This window comes from Schistocerca serialis, chromosome 3, assembly GCF_023864345.2.
Source record: "Schistocerca serialis cubense isolate TAMUIC-IGC-003099 chromosome 3, iqSchSeri2.2, whole genome shotgun sequence".
In the NCBI taxonomy this organism is placed as follows: domain Eukaryota; kingdom Metazoa; phylum Arthropoda; class Insecta; order Orthoptera; family Acrididae; genus Schistocerca; species Schistocerca serialis.
This window is the reverse complement of record NC_064640.1, coordinates 309868158-309895822: the sequence shown is the minus strand read 5'-3', so window position 1 is coordinate 309895822 and position 27665 is coordinate 309868158. Positions and strand designations below refer to the sequence as shown.

General features: G+C 41.8%; 1 protein-coding gene across 3 annotated transcripts in view; it reads left to right on the top strand.

The window, feature by feature from the left end:
- The window catches only part of LOC126470108 (ensconsin-like), a 406217-nt gene that overhangs the window by 36829 nt on the left and 341723 nt on the right, over nucleotides 1–27665 (top strand). The gene's annotated exons all lie outside the window — the stretch shown is intronic.

The window sequence follows — 27665 nt, the reverse complement described above, 5'->3', positions numbered from 1 at the left end:
TGTATCGAGAAACTTTAAGGTGATGAAGCTACTACCTTTTGCACGAAAGAAATAACATAGATTCTTTGCAATACCTGCACTATATAGCTTTCTGGAGGTCTACAGTGCCCACCCTTCACATCAAATTACAGTTTGGAAATTATGCTATGCTCGCTCGCATCGTTGGAAAATGCATGGAACTGCTACATTCCATGAGAAATAGACAAAGGCACAGCAGCTGTGCTTGACATGTGAAATTACATACCACACTGCATTAACTCTTTGAACAGAACACAGTCACTTCCACACAAACAACTGTCAAGCAGATGTACACACAAGGTTTGCAGTACCTCAGAAACTCCTGTCACTGACTTGGAAAAGGAGTTTGAAACATTTTATGTAAAGCACTTGTGCTAACAATTCTGAAGCATTGTTCCAGTGTTTGGTGTCCATACCAAGAAGGTATCAGAAAGAGAGAAATGATCATGGAACATAAAAACACAAGGGCTGCATGGTTCTGCACTTAAACCTGCTATAATGTGTGAGCTGTGCAGTTTCTGATCTTTTAATTGTGTCGAATACGACGCTGTTAATGTTCCAATGTAAGAAATCTCCAGCACATGACATACATTCTCCCTGCAAGTTTCTCACTGATGAACTATGGTACCTTTAAGGTGATAAAACAACTACGTTGCACACCAAAGAAAACACCGGCCCTTTGTAACATAAACACTACATAGGTTTCCAAAGGTGTATAACGCCTGCTAGTTACAAAGTCCAAGCCCTGTTACAGTTTGAAAGTTATGATAGGTTTACAGCTGACCTATAATATGATTTCCTGATAAGAAACATCACCGTAACTGCTTGTACTGTCTTTTCTACTTCTTGTTGCAGGAGAAAGCTCCATTTGGCACTGGGCTTACATTTTGTTCATGGTTGGCGGAGCTGCGACAACATGTTCTCATTACCATCAAGCAGTCAGAACACAGTCCTGTCTCTAACTCAGCTCATCCTGCTTCTCCACTGACAGCTGCTAAGCTCAGATTGCGGCATTAAAGGTTTCTGTCACAATTTTAACATTAAAGAAGCTATTTTCACAGCTACAATTGGTTGTACCTCCGTGAAAAGTACAACAGAATGGACAGCGCCTGGAGAAAACTGGCCTAAACTGATTGAAGAAAGTGAGATGGAAAGCTCTGAAATTGTACGAGCGATAAATTCCGGATTCACGTTTGAACTGAACTCGTTTCCAGTGGAAGAAGTTGACGAATGGATCGACATTGACAGAAATTTAGCTACCGAAGAAGAGCTGACAAATGATTTGATATTACAAACTGCTTTCAGCCCACGGGAGGCACCAGTGAATGAGTGTGACGAAGAAGAAACGACTACAACTCACATCTCGTGGAGGCTTCAGAAGCCTTAAACACTTTTGTGAAATTCGCGGAGACTAGCTAACAATACAACGCTTCTGAAGTTATGAATCTGCACCACACGCCAAATAATTCTTGTCAAAAAAAAAAAAAAAAAAAAAAAAGAAGGAGGGTAGTCCAAGAAACAGGTTAGCATTTCAGAAATGTCCCAGAGGGCTTAGAAGAAAATTTCAGCTGAACCATCAGTGTTACATACCACTCCGACACATTCCACCCCCTTACAACGTCAGATATCTGTGCTATTTTTAAAGACAGTGATTCCAATAAAACTGCACAAAATTCTTGGTAATAATTTTTATTAAAAATAGCTTGTTCTTGATCTTTTCAAATCAGTTGTGTTTATTTTATTTCGTGAATTGCATACGAAAAATTATTTATGTATTTTAACTTTTCTAAAACTTTAAGCCTTAAGCTGATTTAACAGAGCAGTGCAGTATGCTACATGTAACTCATTTTTGTTTTTACAGAAAAGCTACTTTTAGGTTTTTGATCATGTAAACTCTCCTGTTGTGTTTAATATATAACAGTTGCTTGGTTTTGTCCGTTAAAACTATTGGGTTTTCTTATATCCCTTTTTCTAACACAGATTTTAAAAATGACCTTGATAATCTAGCGAATCCGGCATTACCAGATCCCTGAGCATGCCGGATTATCATCAAAATCCTACTACGAATATGGGAATGCAAGGTTTCTCGTCGTATTTCAGTGATGGAATCTTCTCGGGTTATCAGCCGAAGTCAGGGTGTCGTAACATTTCGACGAGTTTCCTACTAGTCGTCTCAAGGCGAAGTTTACTCGACTTTTCTTTCCATATAAAAACGTGAAGACATCCAGAATTCTTACTCAGAGTACTGTGCACGAAAAGATGTGGAGTTATATTGATTGTCGCGTGGTTCCATTTCAGTGCTTGCTTCAGACAGCAAAGCTTCTTTATACAGTTCAGTACAGTTCGTAGAGGACGAGTGTTTCAATCTTTTGACGAAATCATTACGTACAAAAGTAATTTGTGGATCTTTGGGTAGAGTATTTGTGCTCCAGTAGAGTTCAAAATGTGTTTTCTTAGAAGCATCTCATACAAGAACGCACACGCAAACGCCCGCCCCCTCCCCCCCCCCCTTCCACACACACACACACACACACACACACACACACACACACACACACACACACATATATATATATATACAGGGTGGTCCCGAATTCATGGTACAAACTTTAATGGTAGGTACAGGACATTGTAACAAGGATTTATTGTATAGGAATGTATAGTCGCAGGTGACGCGGTGAGGCGTAAACAGGGGAAAGAGAAATGGAGTGATCGGTTGGTGTCACTGCCGGTAGAGGGCAGTAGATGAACATGATGTATCGCAGTAGGGACAAGCGCCATTCACAATTGTGCTGCCGTAGACGATGGGTGACTTTACGTATGCGGAAAAAGCAGACATGCATTACATGTACGGCCGTGCAAATGGTAACGCCAGAGCTGCGTTACGAATGTATCGCGCGGAGTATCCTAATCGACGAATGCCGGATCATAGAATTTTTCAACGGTTACATCGTCAACTTTGTGAAACAGGTACGTTCGACGTCAACAGACATGACGCTGGTCGATTAAGAGCTGTACGCACTCCAAGACTGGAAGAACGCATCTTGAACATAGTGGCTGATAGACCCGAGTCAAGCACAAGAACTGTTGCGCGTGACGTACATGTGAGTCATCAGACTGTATGCAGAGTGTTAAATGAAAATCGCTTACACCCCTTCCATTTTCAAAAAGTACAAGCATTGAATCCGGCAGATTATCCTCTTCGCGTGAACTTCTGCCAGTGGTTGTTGCAGCAATGTGCGTTGCAGCCGGATTTCGTAGGTCATGTGCTATTTACAGATGAAGCGACATTTTCACGCGAGGGTGTCTTTAATGCGCACAATTCCCATGTGTGGGCAACAGATAATCCACATGCAACGCGTCCACATGCGTATCAACAACGTTTCGGTATTAATGTGTGGGCTGGTATTGTGAACGACTTTTTGATTGGGCCATACTTACTACCCACGCGACTCTGTGGCGAAAGCTATCTTATTTTTCTGCAAGAAGTGTTACCAGAACTGCTGCAAGATGTTCCGCTCGCCATTCGTAACCGCATGTGGTTTCAGCACGATGGAGCGCCAGCACACTTCAGCACTGCTGTACGGAATTACCTGAATGCCACGTTTGGTGCTAGATGGATTGGGCGTGGTGGACCAGTCCCTTGGCCACCCCGATCTCCTGATTTCTCTTGCCTCGATTACTTTTTATGGGGACATCTTAAGAGTCTTGTTTATGAGACTCCAGTTGACTCAGATGAGGATCTCGTTGCTCGCATATCTGTAGCTGCTGCAGGTGTGCGTGAAATACCAGGCGTCTTTGAACGTGTACGCCAATCGCTGCACCGACGCTGTCAAGCATGTATCGCTCATGGTGGACGCAATTTTGAACACTTACTGTAAACATGACACTTGTCAACAACGATTTCAATAAAATCTTTCGTTTTCCTTTCGGCCGTTATTTCCCCTGTTTACGCCTCACCGCGTCACCTGGGACTATACATTCCTATACAATATATCCTTGTTACACTGTCCTGCACCTACCATTAAAGTTTGTACCATGAATTCGGGACCACCCTGTATATATATTTATATATATATATATATATATATATATAGGGAGAGAGAGAGAGAGAGAAGCACTAGCGACCTGGAAATTACACTCCCCTGAACAGTTAGAGCACAGCATTCAGATTGGCGTGCCGTTCCACATAACTTCTGATCCGTTGCGTGATGGATCTCAAAGGCTATTAGGCCATTGTACGTTTGACCCCAAAGTTGACGGTGGCTGTTCGTTTTACATGTCAACATGAGAAGAAATTGTTTTGATTGGCACTGTATTCTGTAAACGTTCTCTTATCTTTTTTGCTCGATACATGACAGCTTCATTGAAAGTGATCGCGGGTCACCACAGACATTTAAAGTAAATATTGAATGAAATAGACGTTTACCGTTTCTACGTAGGCTGAAGTTCACTAGAGAGAGCCGTTCATCGTTCCACAGAGTGTTGTGAATTTCCAACCCACTTCTGTCGTATTTTGTATTGTTGTCTTTCATATGTATAATCTGTCTGAAGTAGATGCTTTGTAAATGGCTGTTTTAGACTTTCTTTCGGATTGAGGTCGACAGCTTCTTGCGATACCGCTGTTTCTTTAGGCTGTATGTTAAATATCTAGGAACAGTTTTATTACAGCACATGAAGTCCGAAAGACGTACATTGTATTAATTCTGTATGCTATTTTTTACTAAATGTCAGCATTCGTGTGCGTGTTCTAAGTGTCTTAGATTGGCACGTGACTCGAAGTAGATGGCAGATTGTGTCGCGACAGTTTGCTATGTAAACAGGTCCGTGGAATGGCTGTATGCTGCCATACATGTATTTACATCGCGCTTGGGAAAACTTTACCCAGCGACATTTCCGATAATTTGACAAATATGGTAAAATTTATTTGCACCCGACTCTTCGCGAGTCGCCCTTTGTTCTTTTTTTACTGTGTATTTCTCCTACTTTTCTTCTCGGGGTCAAACGATGTATAGCACAAATAGACACAGATTAACTACCAAAACTTAAAGGCTACAAATTTTATACAATTGTAGAACCAGCGGGTTGTGGTTGCTTCACAAAACACTGGCTGCACTTTGAAACTCCTTCTGCTGAGATCAGTTTCGCTCCTAGTGACATGAGAACGGATTCGGTTGGGTGACTTCCGGGTAGTCAACTCTTCTTTGTGGCTCTTTCAGGCATTACCCATGTTTTCACGAAGACACATTCCTGCACCTCACGTGTATGGTCTAGTTTGTTGTGATGGCGGTGTGAATACTTCAATTGTCTTAAAAAAAGTCTTTCTCGAATTCGAATTGTGAGTTTGCGTGGTGGTAACTAACCAGGTGTTGAGATTCAGATGTAACTGCTTTGTTATTTTCTTTTATGGCTACAATTTCTTTATCTAATGTCCATTGGGGTGGACCGTAGACAGCCTGTAAAAAGGTGCGCCTTGTCTCACTGACAGCTGCCTAGAATAATATGCTATTTATTACATCTGTTAAAAACTAAACATGAAGTCGTATTATGTAATGCAAGGTGTCTTGTATGATTTATAATTGTAACAAAAATTAAAACAGTGAGTTCATAAAATTATTGCCAACTGTTGAATTTCTTTATTATACCTATCGTAATATTTCCAAATAAACCACCACTTAACAGCATGAAACTAAATGTTAGTTTAATGCTATGTAACGTAAAGTAGATGCGTCGTGTAACATAGTAAATACGGTCCGCTATCCCTTGAGCTACTCGCGCTCCAGCGCTGAAAGTCTGTACTAAACTGTTTAAAGATGCCAATGTATGATTATTCACTACAACTACAGACTGCATTACTAGAATGATGCTATTGTTGAATGTGTCTGGTCTGTGTTATATTATCCAGCCCACTAGAAGTATTTCCGTCACAAATCCGTTTTCATTCTCTGAGTGTAAGACGACTACCATGTCATCAAGACAATTTTCGTAGTACCTTATCGACGGCCCGACACATTCAGAGTGCCTCGTAAGTCTCACAGTAACGCAGTGACAGCATACAACACCGCATCCTCACTGGATTCGTCTGGAGACTTTTGTCTTGAATTAACCAGGGAAAACACGACACCTAATTTAACTGCGTAAACGTTATTCGCTAGAGTATCAATCTGCAACTACTTTTCCTCCGGAAAGAATATGTTGCCGGCCGGGGTGGCCGAGCGGTTCTAGGCGCTACAGTCTGGAACCGCGCGACCGCTACGGTCGCAGGTTCGAATCCTGCCTCGGGCATGGATGTGTGTGATGTTCTTAGGTTAGTTAGGCTTAAGTAGTTCTAAGCTCTAGGGGACTGATGACCTTAGACGTTAAGTCTCATAGCTCTCAGAGCCAAGGAATATGTTGTAGGCACTGTGAGAGCTTAATATGGTCGCACCGCCGCGGGCTGTTAACTATTAGAGGGAAGAGGGGCACGATAAGAGGGAAGTGCACTTTAAGATTGCGCAACACGAGTAGCGGAGTCCCGGCGGCAAACATCAGCTGTATCATTGTTAATGCGGTAAGTGGGTCAGTTTGGTAGTTCAGGCTCTAGCGGTCGGCCCCAGCTTACATACCTACTAGCTGCTGCGACTTCTACTGGCGTTTTTATACACTGGTGTGTAAAACTTAAGGACGAAAGTAACTTTCGCATGATATCAACTGCCAAGTAACATAGCTCGATGAAACTTAGACCATATACAGAAAGAATTGCTACAGTGTAGTACAGAAGGTAACTGAAAGAAATACGCAATGAGCCGAACAGAAATGACACATTTATTGAAAGACAATAATTACATTGAAGTCACCGCGATTTATTATGGTCCCCTAGACATTACAGAATGCAAGGAATAGTTCTTAATGGGGTGTGTGATCATGATCACTACGGACAGCAGCGCATGCTCTGCAGCGGGCTCCCACGCTGGCCACGAGGTCGGTAAGGAGTTCTTGTCCCATCCCTCCATCAACGGAGCTTGCAACTGCTGGATGGTCATTTGTGCATGTGGACGTGTTGCAGTACCTCTCCCCAACGTATCCTGCACTCGCTCGATGGGTTATAAGTGGAGGAATGTACACGCCAGTCCAATATCCTCTTCTTCCAAGAGTTCCTCCACTTGCGCAGTTCGATGCAGTCGCTCATTGTCATCCATAAAAATGAAGTCAGGGCCGAATGCACGCTTGAAAAGATACGCATGTGGAAGGAGTACAGTGTCGCAATTACGTTGACCGGTGAGTGTACCATGTTTAAAATTTGAAGATCGTTACGCCCATGCAGCAATATGCCTCTGCACAGCATAACACTTGGACTATCAAATCGATCATGTTCGACAACGTTCCTGAATGCGTTACATGTTCCCGTTTCTCGCCATATGAGGGCACGTCCAGACTAACTACTTAGACTGCATCTGCTCTCATCTGAAAAGAGCAGTTCTCGTAGGTCCAGTCCCTGTGCTCTTGGCATCATCGTAAACGGTGCCGCCGATGTGTAGGTGTGAGTGGAACGCAACGTACTGGTCGTCGGACAATGTGCTCATCCCCACGCAGTCATCGTGCCACTGTTCAGCGTCAGATTGCGTGCTTGCAGTCCTGTTAAATGTCTTTGCAATTACACCCTCTATTTGACGTGGACACCGTGTCTGTTATACATTGTAGCGGTAACCTGTTGCTGTAGTTGACCATGGTCGACCAGGGCCTATGGTCCGAAGCGCTCATGTTCGTGGAACAATGCTGTGAGCAACACCAAACTCCGGGCTATGCTTGTGACAACTCAATCTTCTTCCAGTTTCCCGACGATTCTTCCCCGTGTGAAGTCATCCAAATGTTGTGTCCGGTCCATGTTGCAACGAAGAACACCACCACATTACACTATAACTGCTCGTTGATGGACACACACTGTCTTTGTCCCGTTCTTTCAACTGCCTTGTATAGCAGGGCCAACCCCATTTGGTGCTATAGCCACGCTGACCTCACGGCATGTGCCGTCCAACGTTGTATGCACGAGTGGGAGACACTCCCACGTTTCCGCTCAGTTCTGCTACTTTATCTATCTCATCCTTAAATTTTGCTGAGCAGTATAGTATGGACAACCTGTCTTCTAAATTCAGTACATATGTCGCATTAAAATGGTGATGTTCAGGCTTGCCCATTAATCAGTATTGCTCGTTTCTGTCCTGATCTTGTTAATTCTACATACATAAATACATACATAGGGTGTAGCTCATATCCTCTCGAAACACAATATCATCTCTTTTTAAGTGGTTTGTGTAGTTTATTTGCAGTTCCTGACGGATGATTCGTCGTGTTCCGCTTCTCGCATCCCAGTTACGTCGTTATTTAGCAGTCACCCAATCCTTTAGCGTTGTCTTCCCAGTGATGTTCAGATCTATAAAGTCTTGTACTTGTGCAGAAGATGACAAGCTCTCGGACACCATACTTTTATGTCGATAGGGCAGATGCCAGGCGTACTTAGACAGGCTTTATACTAAAAGCGTCTGCCAGTCTGAGTATTGTTTCTCTCTGGCTGCGACGCTATATGGCTGCGATATGTTCATTTTGTAGTTTTTAATTCCATACACATGCTGGGGATCTGATCATTGCCATAAAAATATCATAGTGGTACATTTAAACACAGAATTTGGTAACTAATACTCCTTTGTAAGTAATGTTACAGTTTTCTGTATAACTCTTGTAGGTCTCCGGTTGCCCTAATACGTGCCAAGACATTCGGTTTCTAGTCTAGAAGGACCCCAAATGTCTGTCTGTCACACTTTTTCGAGCACAGCCATCGTTCTCGTGTTTTACAGTGGAATATCTTTTCAGATTGTCTTTAAGGAGAATATATGTTGTTTTATTTGCGTCTACTTTAAGCTCTTTCTGTGAACATGATGTTTCAGTTATTGAAGTACATCACTGACTAGTCTCCAAATTTTCTCTGGAGTCATGGGATACAATCACGTGATGTCATCAGCATATGCAGTGACATCATCAGTAAGTAGGCTCTCTTGTATGATCTTTAACTGCGATTCGATTGCGGTATTTCAAGTATTTCCACACACTATCCCCTATGGACAGCCTTTCGGAATTGTTTTTGCAATGTTGTCTTCGTTATTGTGCCACTCACTGCAGTCTTTGACAGTTTTACATAAAAGCACAGTAGAAGGATAAATGGCGATTTCCAGAAGTCGTGCAAACTTAGCAGGCCATCGTAACTTGTATGCTGTGGCTATGTCTGTCACGATCCCAACCACATATTTTGCTTGTACATCGTCAATAACAGTCATGGCGTATTTAGTCACATCATCTATGGTCTTAACATTCTTTTAACTTCGAATTAGCATTCATTAACTCCGTAAAATTTTCTGTGACTGTGTAATCTGTTTGACAGAATTTTTTCCCGGACTTCGCCTAAAGTGCTAAGCAAGTAAATTGATCGATCTAGCTTTGCAGGTGCGGTATCATGTTAAGTGTCCTCTTTTGTTAATATTACAAGAGAACTTTTTCACATGTGAGGAATCCTTCTACGTAAGAGACAGTCATTTAATAACACTGTAAAATATGGAACAATTTATCTGTTTGGCACATAAGCATGAATATTTTCGGAGCTTGTTGCTTTTCCTTTCTTGATTAGAGAAATTGCTGTGGCAACTTCCTGCACAATTATTATAATTACTCCCATTCTGGCGTAAGATGTGGACACCTTACGCTGATCAGCCAGTACATTATGACCACCTACCTAATAGCCGTCTGTCCACCTTTGTTACGGATAACAGCGGCGACGCGTCGTAGCACGGAAGCAGTGAGGCCGTGATTGGTTGCTGGAGGAGTGGCACAGCATCTACACACATAAGTCACCTAATTCCCGTAAATTCCGGGGAGGGAGGCGATTTGCTCTGACGCCACGTCCAGTCACATCCCAGATGTGTTCGATCAGGTTCAGATCTGGCGAGTTGGGAGCAGCACATCAATTGGAACTCGCCACTGTGTTCCTCGAACCACTCCATCACACTTCCGGCCTTGTGACATGGTGCATTGTCTTGCAAAATGCCACTGCCGTCTGGAAACATGATCGTAATGAAGGGGTATACGTGCTCTGCAACCAGTGCACGATACTCCTTGGCCGTCATAGTGCTTTGCACGAGCTCCACTGGACCTGTGGATACCCACGTGAATGTTCCCCAGAGCATAATGGAGCCGCCGCAGGCTTGTCTCCGGCCCGCAGTTCAGGTGTCAAGGAGTTGTTCCCCTGGAAGAGGAGGATTCGCATACTCCCAGCAGCATCATGAAAAAGGTATCGGGATTCATCAGACCATGCAACTCTCTGTCACTGCGTGAACGTCCAGTGCCGATGATCACGTACCCATTTCAGTCATAGTTGCCGCTGTCGTGGTGTTAACATTGGCACATGGATAAGTCGTCGGGTGCGGATGCCAGTCGTGAGGAGTGTTTGGTGCACTGTGTGTTCAGACACAGTTGTACTCTACGCAGCATTAAAGTCTAATGTTAGTTCCGCCACAGTTAGCCACCTGTCCTGTTTTACCAGTCTGCCCACCCTACGACGTCTGACATCTGTAATGAGCGTGACCGCCCAACCCCACGACGTCTGGACGTGGTTTCACCTTGGTTTCGCCCATGCTGAAGACACTCACCGCAGCACTCCTCGAACACCCAAGACGTGCAGTTTCCGAAATGCTCGTTCCGTGCCTCTGGGCCATCACAATCTGCCCTCGGTGCAACTTAGATCGCGCGCCTTCCCAATTCTACACACGGACAGAACGCTCACTGACACTAAATGCACCTTGCGTATGACTGACTAGCAATTATTCATCCCCAGGTGACGCTGCTATCGCCTGGATGTATTTACCGGGTGATCGAAAGGTCAGTATAAATTTGAAAACTGAATAAATCACAGAATAATGTAGATAGAGAGGTACAAATTGACAGACATGCTTGGAATGACATGGGGTTTTATTAGAACCAAAAAAATACAAACGTTCAAAAAATGTCCGACAGATGGCGCTTCATCTGATCAGAATGGCAATAATTAGCATAACAAAGTAAGACAAAGCAAAGATGATTTTCTTTACAAGAAATGCTCAATATGTCCACCATCATTCCTCAACAATAGTTGTAGTCGAGGAATAATGTTGTGAACAGCACTGTAAAGTATGTCCGGAGTTATGGTGAGGCATTGGCGTCGGATGTTGTCTTTCAGCATCCCTAGAGATGTCGGTCGATCACGATACACTTGCGACTTCAGGTAACCCCAAAGCCAATAATCGCACGGACTGAGGTCTGGGGACCTGGGAGGCCAAGCATGACGAAAATGGCGGCTGAGCACACGATCATCACCAAACGACGCGCGCAAGAGATCTTTCGCGCGTCTAGCAATACTTTGTTTTTTGGTTCTAATAAAACCCCATGTCATTCTAAGCATGTGTGTCAATTTTTACCTCTCTATCTACATTATTCCGTGATTTATTAAGTTTTCAAATTACTAACTTTTCGATCACCCGGTATATTGATAGTAGGTCGGTGCTCATAATATTCTGACTGTTCAGTGTATGTTTGTTTGGAAGTCATTTTCCTCGTCTGACGTTTATTCTGGGAGCATTCATTTCAAGAAAGTATCTGGCAGAATACTTCCAATTAGTTGTTATTAGGTTTCTGAGTCTTCAACTAAATCAAAGGTTTTTAATATTTTTATTTACTGTAGCACTTCACAGCAGAATAGCACAAAGCAAGCGTGGGAGTCTCAGTTTTTGGTTGTGCTCCCCAAGTTATTCTCTTCAGTTTACACACATTATTCCGGTCGGCCACTTTCAGCTTGTGGGCTCTGACTGTGCTGATTAACAGACAAGCTGTTGTCCAACTTAACGCCTAAGTATTTTGTAGGTGTATATTGTTCCAATGTTATTCCTTCCTAGGAGCTGTTTAAGATTTTGATCGCTTTCCTGTTTCTCAGATGGGAAATGTATTTATTTTTTTGTAGTATTTAAAGAGGATTTATTGAGTTATCAACAAATTTTCCTCCTTAGTTTCATATTTCTTGCCTCGGGCAGTAACAAGCCTGTCGTCAGTGTACATGAAACTTAAGATTCCTTCAGGTAGAAAGGTGTCATTTTTATACATGTTAAACAAACTAGGCTCAAATACACTCTCTTCTGGTAAGCCATTTTTCTGCTCCCTTCATCTGCTTATTTGGCTATGGAATTCCACGGAGACTTCGGTTCTGAATATTCCTGATAGTGCGTATCCAGAAATAGTCTTTTGTGATGATGATTTAACTCGTTCTAATAATAAATAATGTTTCATAGTGTCGTATATTGCTGTAAAGTCTACGAAAACAGCTCTTGTAATCTGACTTCTTTCATAACCATCTTGGATGGTTGATTACTATTTGATAAGTGTAACTCTTCCCTGCCCCAAAGCTTGCTTATTATGGAATCTGGAGCGGGGCATTCTTTTCCACCGGTCTTTGCAAGATTAGCGTTTCCAACACCTTGGAAAGGCTATAGCCTTAGTGTTGTGAATCTGCAGTCCCCGCCTTGCCGAACCTGACGGACGATTCAAAACGTCAACCTGTCACTGCCACCTTCATTTTCCTCCCCACAGCAGTCTTCCCACCGAGCAACTTTTAGCTGTATGGCATTGCAATCTTATGCGAAAAGAGCTGCTTCCAAATCCCCATCTGGCGACACCGCTTGAAGTTTTTTTGATTTCTCAAGATCACTTCCTATGATTTGCTGAGTGTAGCATTAAAGGTAATTCCCACTCCTTCACCATAGCGAGATTGTGCTCCGTGTCGAATGACATCAACTTCAACGGGACACTCAGGGCTAATCTTCTTTACTTGTGCCTCTTCTCTTTCATAAGACATTCAAAAACTTTCTTCCTCACAGAGTACGCTCTAACGACTCGTCCACTTCTGTCCGTCGTCTGTATTTGTTTCAAGCAAGGGCGCTAATGATGTCATCGTTTAGCGTCATAAACCACTAATCATCATCATCATCATCCTCTTCTGTGATTGCTAAGCTGCATTGATCCCTTACAGAAGTTTCTCGCGTAGTCCCCACTTAATGTAAGAGATAATAGTGTTGCCCCTCTTCACCCCACTTACCGCACCAATTGTTTTAATGTGTCAACCTTCCTCCTGAGCTCGTTCTGTACCATCACGTAATTGATTAAACATATTATTCTCTTTCCTAACAACACTGTGCTACTTTAGTTCTGCAAACCACATGTAAAATGTAATTTTCAGGCGGTAGAATTTTTCGTGAAACCACGGCGCTATTACAGAAACTTCCTGCACCGTGATACATTTACTGTTTAAAAAATTACTGTAAATGACGACTTAATATAGTTGATTGTTATAGAAACAGATCACTACGCTTCCTGTTGCTTACCTACAAGTGTGTGTTGGCCTTTTCTGGTATCAGCTGTGTGTGATGCAGAACATTGATGTGACGCCTTACTTCAAGGACTTCCATCCCCTAAAAGTTTGTTTTAGGAAAATTTCCTTGCCTGTCCCTTTGTGTGCTGTTTCTGGTAAACTGGAAGCGTTACATGCCATACTCTTATATCGTTTACTGCTTAAGGTCTTAGGTCAGTTTCTCCGTTATACGAAATGTCAGTAGCTCCACCTGCGTTACGCCTGCGAGCTGACACAAGTAGGCATGATTAGGTCACGTTGATACGCCAAAACAAATGAAAACGGTAATCAGTTTGTGTCGGTTTTGTACTGTATTAGTTAAAAATTAAGGGTCTCACAAATTATTTGAAGAATACGGTAGGCAAGATTATATATGGAAATAAAGTTAACTTTCATAACACATTCAAAAATAATTTTAATGTCTCTCATACAAGGCAGCCGCTGTCACTCTCAAAAAACCCTCCTTCCTTATCGATGGTTGGGCCTACCATACTTTCTTTTTCCAAACTGGTTTTAGGGAAAATTTATTTAGACGAAATTGATAATTTTGTTCTGTCGATTAATACTGCTGAAAAAGTAACATCTTAAATAATTTTATCAGTTGAAAATTGTGACTTGGACGTATTTCGGTTGTCTCATAAGAGGATATAATTAAGTGATAATCAGATAGCTAGTAATAATGTGTTTGCTCAGTGTCTTTTTGAATAAAAGCTGTTGGAACTCAGACAAGGTGAATTGCAGGCCATTGCCAGACACTAACTCTGTGTGGTGCTCCGCCCATACTCTATATTCTATACCGAAGATACTGTATTGGGACCGGATCATAGTGCACACACCTAGCGAGTTGGCGCAGCGGTGCAACACTGGCAAGTAATCCGCAGTTCAGATCCCCATCCGACCATCCACATTTAGATTTCCAGGTTTTCGCTAAATCACTTAAAGCAAGTGTGGTGTTCGTTTCTTTGAAAAGGACACGACCGATTTGCTTCCCCAGCCTGAGTTAGTGCTCAGTCTCCTATGATCTCGTCGTCGACAGGCAGTTAAACCCTAAACTTCCTTCCGTAATGCCCGCCATAGTCTTTGTCATTCGGGCTATAAAGCTCGAAAGAGCATCTACCACCAACCGCCACATTGGCCTGCTCTCGTGGTTGAGGGTAATAGTAGATCTGCATTGACATGTTGAGAAGTGATAAATGCCATAATTACCAAGAGAGTGGTTCGGTGGCTAAGCGGATGAGTGGCAAACCACAAATATAAAATACCCTCACGAATTGTAAAGCAGCTACGAACAGTATGGCCACACAAATATAAAAGGTCAAACTTTAGGCCCTAGTCGTTCCAAAACTGTCAAGGTGCACCCTGGTTATGAGTCCACGTTAAATTGTTGGTTTCCCCTTAGCAGTTTAAAATTCGGAAGAAGACATGGCCATCCTATCATCAGTAAGGTCGTTCCAAGTAAAGCGGTGAGGTGTACAAACCAACGTTTATGTTGATCACAACTTAATCGTTAGTTACTTAGAAACGACACTCAGCACTGCAAACGCTGAACAGTTTTCTCTGGGAGCTTGGACCAGACCGAGCAGGAATATCAACGATCCGTTATCAAGTGGAACTTCGTACCGTGGAGGTACAAATGAAACTCTATAACTGGTAAATAAAGGCCAGTGCCTTCATTTATGTCTGATAAAGGTGGTGGTGGGCGCAGTGAAGCTGCGATCGGGTGTAGGTCCCGGACGATTTCAGATAGAAGGAACGAGTGTGTTCAGATGTGTGTGAAACCTTATGGGACTTAACTGCTAAGATCATCAGTCCCTGAGCTCACACACTACTTAACCTAAATTATCCTACGGACAAACAGAAACCCCTATGCCCGAGGGAGGACTCGAACCTCCGCCGGGACCAGCCGTACAGTCCATAACTGCAGCGCCCTAGACTGCTCGGCTAATCCCGCGCGGCGAAGGAACGAGTGTCTTAGCTGTCCACGTTGCGAGCTTAATCAAATCCAGTCATGAGTCACAAAGTTGCCATATGTTTAGTATGAGCTGTCCAAAACGCATCCAAAGAACACAGAAAAACATAGTAATATGGCGTGGCGCGTTACAGAGTGCTCATATAAGTAAGCGAACAGCTTGCTGTCCAACAGCAGCTTGGATATCAAAGCTGTCTCTATACCTTAAATCATTCGATGGCGCTTTATCGATTTTGTCTTCTGGCGGGGACATGATAGGTCTGTAATCCGAATCATTTTTGTTGTACCTGGTCTATATTATTAAGATCATTGCAGTATCATGTATCCTTCGTTATCTTTCAAGTTTTACAGTTACAGCGCAGAATTAAAAGGGCCTATACACCGCATATATGTTTCCAAACATGATGTATTGAAAAGGAGGAGGAGAAGATGTACGAAATATTAAAAAAAGTGAGAGAATAATATGGAGAAAATGGTCCGATAAAAAGAGTGCATACTGGTGTGAAACATGAGACTAATTTCTTGTTTCAGTGGCTTTCTGCAAACAAACACGTTTGTTAAGACAATACTTGAAAACTAAACAACACTTCTGTGATTTTTATGAACCAGTTTCATATATGCCATATTTTGTGTATATGTTAAGTACCGGAATATCGCTTGCGTTGGGAGAAGTTCCTATCTGTTGTTTGTTTTACAATGAAAGTGTTAATTTATTAATTGTATCTTCAGCCGTCCCCAATGACTGAGTATTCAAAAGCCTATTAAATTTGAATTGTGTGAGTCATATGACAATTTTTTGAATGTACTCTGCTGCACTTACTGTTCACTTGGATTATAATATAAAAGGATATTTGAATCCAAGTTACGACAGCTAGTGCAAAGATTATAGTGGTTCAAAAAATTTATTTCGACTGTTAGCCCGGTTCTCGTTGCAACTAAATTTAAAAAAATATTATTTTTAGTCTACAGACCGCATAAAGAGTATCACATCACATTTCTACATAATCTCCTCCACACCCAACTCAAGGTCGCCAGCGTGAATCCATGCAGAAAATTCGTTTGGAGACCTGTGCAGGCAACATAGCACCGTACGGTGTACCACTTCATCAGAGCGGAACGCTTCTCTGGGTGGCTCAAACACATGATAATAGCTTGGGGAACGGTCTGATGAGTGTGGTGAATGCGGAAGGTATTCAGACATGACGTGTATAATATATAACTGTAGCACGGATCGTGCGTTGTCATTTTGCAACAGAGCACCAACAGCCAACAATCCACGTCGTTTCGATTTGATTGTAGGCCGAAGATAATTTCCTTAGGACGTCTGAGTACAAAGCAGCAGTAATAGTGGTCCTTTACGACTTATAACTCTCCGAGATGGTGTTACTCGTTCAAAAAGAGAGTCCGTGTAGCCTTTCGGAACTCCTTTGGTTCGTATCGTGAGGAATGTCGCCATCCCTTAGTCCTTCTCTTCGTTTATGGTCGATGGTAGTGGATCCAGTTTGTGCCTCCGATGACGATTCTAGCAAGGTATGCATCGCCTTGTTCAACACAACGCAGTTGGTCACATGCGTCAGCACGCCACTGAATCAATTCAGGATCAACTGCGCGGAACCTATCTTGCAGACACGTTGTACAACTGAAGTATATCATGCACAGCGTTATGTGCTGGACCATAACTAACGTTTACAGTTGCTGCAATGTCATCCAGTCTTACGCATCGGTTATCCATCGCGATGGCTCCAACGCCTCCGGTGTTCTTTGGACTCTCAATACAATTTGCCTGACACGGACGAGGAGCATCGGCCCCGGACGTCACACCATTTGCGAACTGCGGACTCTACTCGTAGGTTTTCTGCCGTTTCAGGCGTGCCTCACCATGTAGTACCTTTATTGTGTTGAATTTCGGTCGGTTTCACAACATGTATATCTAGAAAACCATATAATATAACTCTGTTCCTCTCTAGTTCAAGTTACTTACTGGACGGCCATTGACTGCCCCTGTACCTGATTTCGTGCATCTGTACGATGCTGCCACATAGTGAACATCTAGCGTACTGTTAGGAACATGTGTATCAAATTACTGGCTACTTGCTCCATTTTCCATTTTTATTATATACTTCATTTTTGATGTGATTGAACCTCATATGTGTGTTCCTCTCATCAACGCCATTCAACTAGCTCATAAAGTTACTTTAAGTGAAGTCACGTCAGTTGTTAATACCATTGGGCCTTAATTACTTAATGTTTATGCCAGATACCTGGAATGCGTGTAGTGAAGCATTTAAAGAAAAACTACTGTACTGAAAGATGTGTCTAGCTTTTGTCTTCCATTCCAGTAAATATTTTAGAGTGAAACCGAATCGTTTTGAGTGTTTAGTCGGTAGAATTTTATTGTGCAGATTCCACTAATGGTACCAGAGCGCGCAAAAGCAAAAAAAAAAAAAAAAAGAACTAGTTAATTGTGACCAACTCCTCAATCTGTAAACTCACCCACTTGAACTCGTGACTACCGCGAAGAATCATCGTGCGACCCCGTAGCGCCAAATGACAGGACTTGTTAATGAACGTTTTAGCATAATTGGGAAACGAAATAGTGTATCGATGTTTTATGAAGGTCAGAACTGAAGTATGAGCAAACGGTCGAAGCAAGTGCCTCTTTTGACAACTGGTACACTCTGACGGACACTCAAAGAATTGTCTGCATCTCCTGCTGGTTCATCAGTGCGGACAACTAACATACGGCTTGACAGTTCGATGGTTATTGAATGGTGTTGATGTACCGGTTTGCTGGGTGGTTTATTATATTATTGTTGATTATATTATATTATTGTTCTTTTGTTTCCATTTACTCCATATTTTGTTTTATTTAATTTTTCTTTGTTAGGAGTTGTTCGAGAAGTATTTTGGATTTATTTATTTATTGACACATTTGTAATAGCTTTGTAATAGGACAAGTAAATTGTGAATAATGTCTCCAATTTTGTACATTAATATTGTTAAAAAATATAAAATCAATGACCAATTTTAGAATACCTGATGATGGGTCCATGTATTGCCCACATAACAAATGGAGGTATAATCGGGTCACGTTTTCATTCCTTCGCGTGGATGACCTTGTGTAGGTTTGATGTCAAAGGTAGATTGTGCATGGCGTTTGCTGCGCAGGTTCTTCGTGTCATTTGACCAGCACTTTTGCATTTGGTGCCCGTAGAGAAGTCAGCGATTCGTTCCTGGAATCCCGATGCCATTACTGACACAGTGCAGTTCGACAGTGTCCACTTCTATCCCAAACAACAATGATATATTTCCCAATGAAAAAGTGCGTTGTTATCGGGCACTTGTTTGTTTGAGTGGCTCCAGGAATATAGCACGGGATCGGCGAATGTCAATAGAATTAAGCATTTACGAGACTTCAGGGAACAGTATATCTATCATTTTCTTCTGGGTTGGCACTACAGCCTCGATAAATTTGAAGAACGACATTATTCCACCTGCCTGTATTTTAAGTTACTTTATCGTACACTACTATTTTCGGACACGGCCCGTTTTCAAGTGGATCTATAGCAGCAGATGTGGATACATTAACCTCGCCTCGTCAAATAATCGCGTGCCGGGCGTGTTTGTACACCACGTGAAATATAAGGTGCACGACATGACAGTGGTAGCGAGAACAATAGCTTTATCACGCAATTAAAACGCTGCATCTAAACAGTAACACCAGGAAGACATTGTCCTCGCAACCACTATCATGTCATAAACCTTAGATTTTAAATGATCAACGTCGACGGCCATGCTGTGCATAAATACACACGGCACGCGATTTTATGATGAGATGGGGATAATGTATCCACATATGTTGCTGTAGATGTACTTGAAAATGGGCTATGTCCGAAACTAGTAGTGCAAGGTAAAGTAATTTAAAATAGAGTTCGATGGAATAATGTCCTTCAACTTACATATCAACATTAAGGGGTACATTCAGCGTAAAGTATTTAGGTTACGCCGTAAGACTATTACCGAAGCGGTATTGCAGCATTTGGATGTTGGTTTGCTGCTACGCATTCGTGAGAGATGAACCTAAAAGCATTACGTAGGTGGTCTTTATGCATTGATCACAATTTGTAAATATCTAACTGCCCACACCTGACGACCCAACTTACGGATTTTTAAAACAGCATTATTTCTTTGTTTATGGCGTTCTCCATTCATAAAGACAAATTTCTTTTCCTACTCTTGTGACACCAGTGGCTGTTTCCTGTTTGTCAAAAATAGCAGTTCGCTGACGAAAACACGAAATTGCGGTTGAGGCAGGACAAGTTGTTACGCGCTGTTGGATGACGCGTCCTGTGGGATTTGCGCAGAAAGCAACACCACGGGCCTGCGCATTCCTTCGAGCCTCCACCGTCAGGGGTTGCACGATATATGGCAGTCTTTTCACATGTGTAGAGATGCTGCGTAATTTGCTAACAATGTTGTATTATGTTCAGATATATCTTCATGTTTGTATTTTATACGTGGCTCTTCCATACCATGTTACCATTTATGAAATAAATTTAATTTTTTGAAAACTGTAATAAGAATTTGCAATTGATAAAAAGAATAATATAATGAGAATTTTTAACTGACAACTGGCTTATTATTATATAAGATAATTACTTTCGCGTTATTGCATCATCTTTATCGTCGCGTAGATATATTTTGTGTGTGTTCTTTCTTGAAATGGAATTTTATTCTTTAGTCAAAAAGAGGCATATTGAAGTGGTTGTTAATTCAGAAACTCTGACAAAGATTAAATCACAAATCTGAAGTTCATTTATTGTTGCTATTGATCTTTCGTCATTCCAAGCACGCTGTTTACGTACACAGATAACCAAAACAGTTTGACTAACCGGCAAATTGCTCTTTGGCCTCTCTTTCTCATGTAAAACAGTCGTAGTTCGTTGCGATATGGAGTCTACGAGGATCTGCTGAAAAATAATGGTTCCGCACTTTACATGTGAAAACTCTTAATTCTTTTTTAAATAAAACAAACATTATTAACATTCTACATCTTCATTATTCATGTCTTCATATTTGCAGTCCTCTGCCGCTAGAGGACTCTGAATTGTAGCTTGCAACATGGCGGTGTGTAATGTAACTATGTCGATGCGTGTGCTGTAATCGAGTTTCGAATTCTAAGAGTTCGTCCACACATGGAGCATCCCCTGCTTCAACATGACAGTCCCAGGTCACACACGAGTGCTGCGACATCTGTAACAATCCGACGCCTTGGCCTCACTGTCATCGATCACCCAGCATGCAAACACGACTTGGCCCAGTCCGATTTTCATCTGTTTCCAAAACTTAAAGATCACCTTCGGGAACTTCACTTTGATAATGATGAATCGGTGCAAGCAGAGGTGAAGTTGCGGCTTCGTCAATGAAGTCTAACATTCAACTGTGACGGTATCAACAAACTGGTCTCTCGTTGAAAGAAATGCGTTGGTTGTCGGGGTGACTATATTGAGAAATAAATATGTAGGCATGAAGAATAAAGGTGTAGAATGTTAATGATTTTTGCCTTACTTAAAAATCTTTTGAAGTTTTCATCTAAAAAATTCCGATGCATTACTTTTCAGCACTCCTCCGTTAAATCCTTGGTACAGAGTAGGATAAAGATGGCAGGAAGCCTTCGTGCTTGCATCACACAATTGCTGAAGACTACATGGTCGTGGTGTATGGGACCTACTGAGCGGGGTAGCGGAGTGGTTAGCACACTGGACTGTCATTTGGGAGGACGACGGTTCAGACTCGCGTCCGGCCATCCCGATTTAAGTTTTCCGTGATATTTACCTAAATCACCCAAGGTGAATGCCAGGATTGTTCCTTCGAAAGAGTATGACCACTTTCCTTCCCCATCCTTCACTTATCCGAGCTTGTGCTCCGTTTCTAATGACCTCGTTGTCGACGGGACGTTAAACACTTATCTCCTCCTCCTCCTTGTGAGACCTACGCTGACGCTTTAGTTAATCAAGTTAAGTACTACGTTCCTTTCTTAGATTATTGGGAGGAAATTTTGGAGGATGTGTAACATAACACAAAAAGAAAAATACAATATGTATAGAACTGATATTCTAATATCTCCGTAACAAATCCAAAATGAAACTGTCCTGAGGAAGTCGAAGAAGTCCAACATTTTAAACACTGAAATTTTTTTTTTCAGATTCATGCAAAACTTAACACACATGTAAATGTGTGTAGATCAGTTGGTTCTCCTGAGAAATTCTATAAAGGAGAAGGCAGAATAGGGCAGCAATAAATCTTTTTTGTCCTCTTTCTTTGTCGACAGGTAATTCTTTTTTTTTGTCGGAAAATGGGTACACGTGACCAACAGTTTGACTGACGTAGTCCACAGCCTTCGTAATACGTTCTATAACGTTCACAGATCCAGCTTAGACACAGATAAATGTCGCTCCTGGAGCACTGCTTTCTTCACGTGTAGTTTTCGTAGAGGATTTGTCGATCGGTTACGACTAGAAGACGACATGGACGTAATGTAAGAGGACGTGTGATTCATCTGAGTAGGCAGCTCATTTCCATTGTTCACCGTCCCATGTGCACTGCAGTCACAACTGACAATGTTAGGTCAGTAAGAGCAAACATGTGCATCTTCTGCTGCGAAACCCTTTTTGCATAGTGCTCAGATACACCTTCCCGTGTGGTGTCACAGATAGTCACCAATTATGATTAACAAAATGGGCGACAATCCTAATACATCTACATTCATGGATGAGCCATGAACTTCCAACGTTCAGTCGTCTGCTAACCGTTTTCATCGCCATTTGTCAGGTTCGGGGTGTTCCTAACCTTTTCAGGACGTGAATATTTGATAATTCTCACAGTTTCTGTGATACCCGTTTTCTGTTGCATTGTGGTAACAATCTGACATTTATAACTACCGCGTATATCGCTATATTTCCTCATTCCGTGCTCATGGAGTCGACCGAATAATTTCTTTTTAATCCCTGCATTTGTTATATACCTCTGGTATCACGTTGCTTGACTCAATTCAAGTTCATTGCGTGATAGAAGGGTAGCATAATTTTCTGGCTTTGAGCACTATGGGACTTAACATCTATGGTCATCAGTCCCCTAGAACTTAGAACTACTTAAACGTAACTAGCCTAAGGACATCACACACATCCATGCCCGAGGCAGGCTTCGAACCCGCGACCGTAGCAGTCGCGCGGTTCCGGACTGAGCGCCTAGAACCGCGGACCACCGCGGCCGGTCATAATCTTCTGGTTAAGTAGTGTATGTCGTGGTAATAATTCTTGTCCCTTATTGAAGTGTCACAATTTTCAGCAGGTCGTAATGCAGTGTAATCTAAGGTGTTGAGCAAACATCGTACATTATATCTGCCGAGACGGAAATGTAATTTGCTTGCAGCAGACTGTTGCTATATAAAAACCACGAAGCCTGCTTTCAGTGATGGCTAAAGGGGATTACCAACACGTCATTCTGCTACGCTGCAGTGATACAGGCTCGGTTGCTTGCAGCTGTTCGTGTTCATACATCTTTTCGAGTGTATTGTGTTAGCAAGAAGGACGGCAAGTTCGTATTCTGGAGAACGCTGCATCCGTCCTTCGTGCGACCTTCCTGATTTAGACTAGCTATTTTTCACCAAATGGGGCAAGGGCTTCCCTTTCCACATGCGCGCGCACGCAGAATGAAATGAAAACAATGATAATTCCTTTCATGCCTATTTCGTCTGCATCTACATCAGCTCTTGACCCTAGTTAACTTTCATGTACGGCGGGGACGTCTGATCGTCCTCTGGGTCGTCTTGTTGAACCGATACTTGTAATGTGATGTATCAATTACTTAAGAATTATTCAAAAAGCTGTACGTGAGATAAATGTACTGGTTTAAAATTGTAGTCTAGATTACCGTATTTTCATTACGGCTTTATGCACATCAATGGTTTCCGTATATCGGCGCAAGGATATGGTGGTGCTGCCCATCCTAAATAATCAGTCTTTCTCATCCTTAAAATGCTGTCATTTTGTGCTATTACTTTCTTTCGTAACCAAAACCTCACATCTGGATATTTCCCGTCACTCTAAACGTATATTCATTGAGAAAATAACGTGTTTACCTTACTCTTTAACCATACTCCACATTCATGCCATACGATCCCATGAGTTCCTGTTCACATTGTTTCTGAAGCTTATTTAACGTATTAGGTTCGAAATTCGACAGTTTTTGCTATTGTTTCACTGAAAATCTTTAATGTTGGCGCTTGTTATCCATTGTTATCTATAAACTGAAGCTATATATTTATGTAGTCTCTCTATGCTGCATTTGGTAGTTACTTTGGTCCCTGTGTGCAATCATAATACTATTTAGATATTATTTGTTTCATATATTCTAATATACTATTTTTCTCTCTGTCACTTGTTGTTCAATTGGTGGTCCATAAAAGTAGACTACCAAATGTATTATTCTTAATTTATATTCTAATGACATATTTTGGTTGTTTTACAGTAATATTTGTATAGAAGATACGAATGTCTAATTATTCAAGTTGCGATCTGTTGGAGTGAATATGTGATTCACTGCCTCACCTGAGATTGTTTAAGGTTTAGTTTCACATATTGTGCCATTTCTTCCTTGAGTATTAGCCATTAGACTGCAGAATCACATATGTGTGTATTTTGAGTTTTGAACTTCATTTATTTGTCATTTTTCAGTATGTCATTTAACAGGAAGTTTTTAAGTCAACCTTAGTTTGGGTTTCAAATGGGTTTAAGGGCTTATCAGGATACCTAATGAAATTGAATTTATGAGGAGCCCATGTATTTCTTCATGAGGGTATTTCTCAATTTCCTTAGGTTTCCATTGATTAATTGTTCTTCAATCATCAGATAAGGTGGTACAGGATAAAACCCTAGGCCTCCAGGTGGGAGGACGACACTTTAAATCCCCCTCCAGCTATTCAGAGGTGGTCTGTGTAAATTCATTTGTAAAGGGCAAAAACAATTTCTTTTCCCGTCCTTCCTTAATCTGAGCTTGGGCTCCATCTCTAGTGACTTCCCCATCATTGGGACATTGAAGCCTAATCTCCTTTCCTTCCTTTCTGTGACTTGTTTTGTTTCACTGTATTATTCCTCATTATTCTATCGTCTAATAGTTCAATGAATTTGTGTGCTAGTGATGTTTCTTTTTTCGGCTTCTTGGTTGAGGATACATCCTAGAGTACATAAAACACTCACGGAAGAGTCTTCCATTGAAAAATTAAATAGCGGCTTTAACTATCGTTAGGCATGTGAAGTATCATTGATTATTTGATGCAATGAAAAACAACATCAATCCTGAATGTTCACTATTTGTATTCTTTAAATGTTAAAAGACTATATTTAGGTTGAAGTAGTTATTCACTGATAATGAGGTTTGAACGGGATGGATTTTTATGTGGAAGACCACAGCAACATGTTAACTTCTGAGTGAAAGTAATGGTATATATGATTCTAAGAAACTACAAGGAAATGATCTTTCTGAAATAAGAAAATTCACAGAACTGTTACAAAACATGTACACAGGTTGCGGGCTTATTGATGTTACAGGAATACTAGTGTGTGATGAACTAGCTACTGTACATGTAACTCAACAAGAGGAGAAAATTTTATAATAACTTAATTCTACCCATGTTTCAGATAACTGAAGGATTAGCAAGAAGCGAGATGTATTTACTTATTCACTAGATAATACACGTAACTAAAAACTGGACATTAAAGAGAAATGCTGTATGCATTACCTATTTCTGTGCATAAGCATTGACAAAAGGAATGATTTAAAATTTTCAGAAAAGCTCCGGTAGGAAAATTTACTATTTCTCCCTTGTGATGTCACTCTAACCACTACACAAAAAAGTGCTAAATGCAGAGCTACACAGAGATTTTCAACACCATTCATTTAGTAGGAATTGAGACAATGCAACAAAAGCAATAAGTGTGTCAAAGGATGCAGTTCCTCACTCATATAGAGTAAAAACAGAAGAGAAAAAGACACATAATCACCTATCAAACCTAAAACTCACTCAGATAGACGTGCACTACTTCTAGGACGGGAAAGCGCCGGCTCCAATTCAAAACGTCCGGCAGATTAAGGACGAGGGCCAATGTGTCGGTCAGTCTGGGCTTGGTTTTCAGGCGGTTTCCCACATCCCACTTGATGAAAACCAGACTGATAGCCTCATTCCGCCTCAGATACACGCTCCGCAAATATTTAGAAAACTTTCTCATACTTCTCAAAGAATTTACTCTAGAAGCAGACAGATGGGATACACTGATTCCGTCCTGGGGATAAATAGGAGACTGACGACCTGAGATGTTTAGTCTCCTTAAACCCATAGTCACGAGCAGCTGCTATCAATGTAAATGGAAAGAAACATACACAGAATGAGAAATTTCCTTTTGCAGTAGGTTCCGTGCAGTACCTTGACATCATTCCTCAACCCCCATCCCCCATTCCGCAAAAAATCAAGAAAAACGTTTTTTCTTTCAGGTACCGATAATGTCACACTACTGCTCTCATTATGGACAAAATAAAAATGAAGAGATATCCTGTCTTCGGAAATAAAGAGTTAGATGCTCAAAATAGAACTCAAAGCAACAGAGCAGATTGTATGAACGTACACAATCTGATGACAATGTCATAATATCTCTGTAGTAAAAATAGTGAAGTTATTAATCATAATTCACACATGATCCTAAAAAGTGGTGCAAAAATACGTATTTCATTATGTGCTGAAGATGATGATGGACGTGCTTTACACGCATCCGGAATCCCACGTCGATATCTGGCTTCACCAATTCGGCATTTTGGGTGGTACTTACGGAAACACCCTAACAGTTTTCAGATGAGAGCTGTTGTAATAGAGACAAATATAGATGGTTCTGTGATTAAAAGAATGAACGAGTTCAGTTCTGACAATCAAGGGAAAGCGTGGCCTGCTTTCATGAAGTGAAGGGACTACAGAAGTCATTTAGAGGTTTACAGCTCAGGCTTGATCCTAATTCAGTCAGAAGATTTATTGAAAACCACATACATATACCAAGACTGTAGTTGAGCATTTGTGAGGACTGATAAAGGCGTTTTGCCCGCCGGGCTGGCCACGTGGTTTAACGTGCTGCTTCCCGATCGGGAAGGCGTGCCGGTCCCCGGCACGAATCCGCCCGGCGGATTAGTGTCGAGGTCCGGTGTGCCGGCCAGTCTATGGATGGTTTTTAAGGCGGTTTTCCATCTACCTCGGTGAATGCGGGTTGGTTCCCCTTATTCCGTCTCAGTTACACTGTGTCGGTGATTGCTGCGCAAACACCGTTTCCACATACGCGTACACCATAATTACTCTACCAAACATTTACATTTGGGCTTACACTCGTCTGGTATGAGACGTTCCCTGAGGGGGGGTGGGGGGTCCACTGGGGGCCGGACCGCACAGTAACCCTGGGTTCAGTGTGGGGCGGCGGTGGGGTGGGCGGACTGCTGTGGACCAAAAAAATGGTTCAAATGGCTCTGAGCACTATGGGACTCAACTGCTGAGGTCATTAGTCCCCTAGAACTTAGAACTAGTTAAACCTAACTAACCTAAGGACATCACAAACATCCATGCCCGAGGCAGGATTCGAACCTGCGACCGTAGCGGTCTTGCGGTTCCAGACTGCAGCGCCTTTAACCGCACGGCCACTTCGGCCGGCGGCGGTGGACCATTTTGGGGTGTGAACCACTGAGTGCTACAGCGGGACGAAGTCTCTCCGGCGTTTCTAGGTCCCCGGTTTAATACATACATACATATAAGGCATGTTAATATTCTCATCGCGTCTCAATTTATCATTATAAAGAACATCAAGTCGCGTTTCTTGAAAATTTGGATTACTATAGAAATGTTAGTCATAATCTGAAGTTAGTATATTGTATACCCTAATACAAGAAAAGAAACCCCACGAAGGAATTATCCGAAGGGGACGGAAATGGGTAGCTGTGACGTACATGTACAGACAAACAAATGATTAAAGTTTCAGAAAAATTTGACGATTTACTCAAGAGGAAGAGTTTCACAAATTGAGCAAGTCAATAACACATTGGGCCACCTCTGCCCGTATGCAAGCAGTTATTTGGCTTGGCATTGATTGATAGAGTCGTTGGATGTCCTCCGGACGAATATCGTGCCAAATTCTG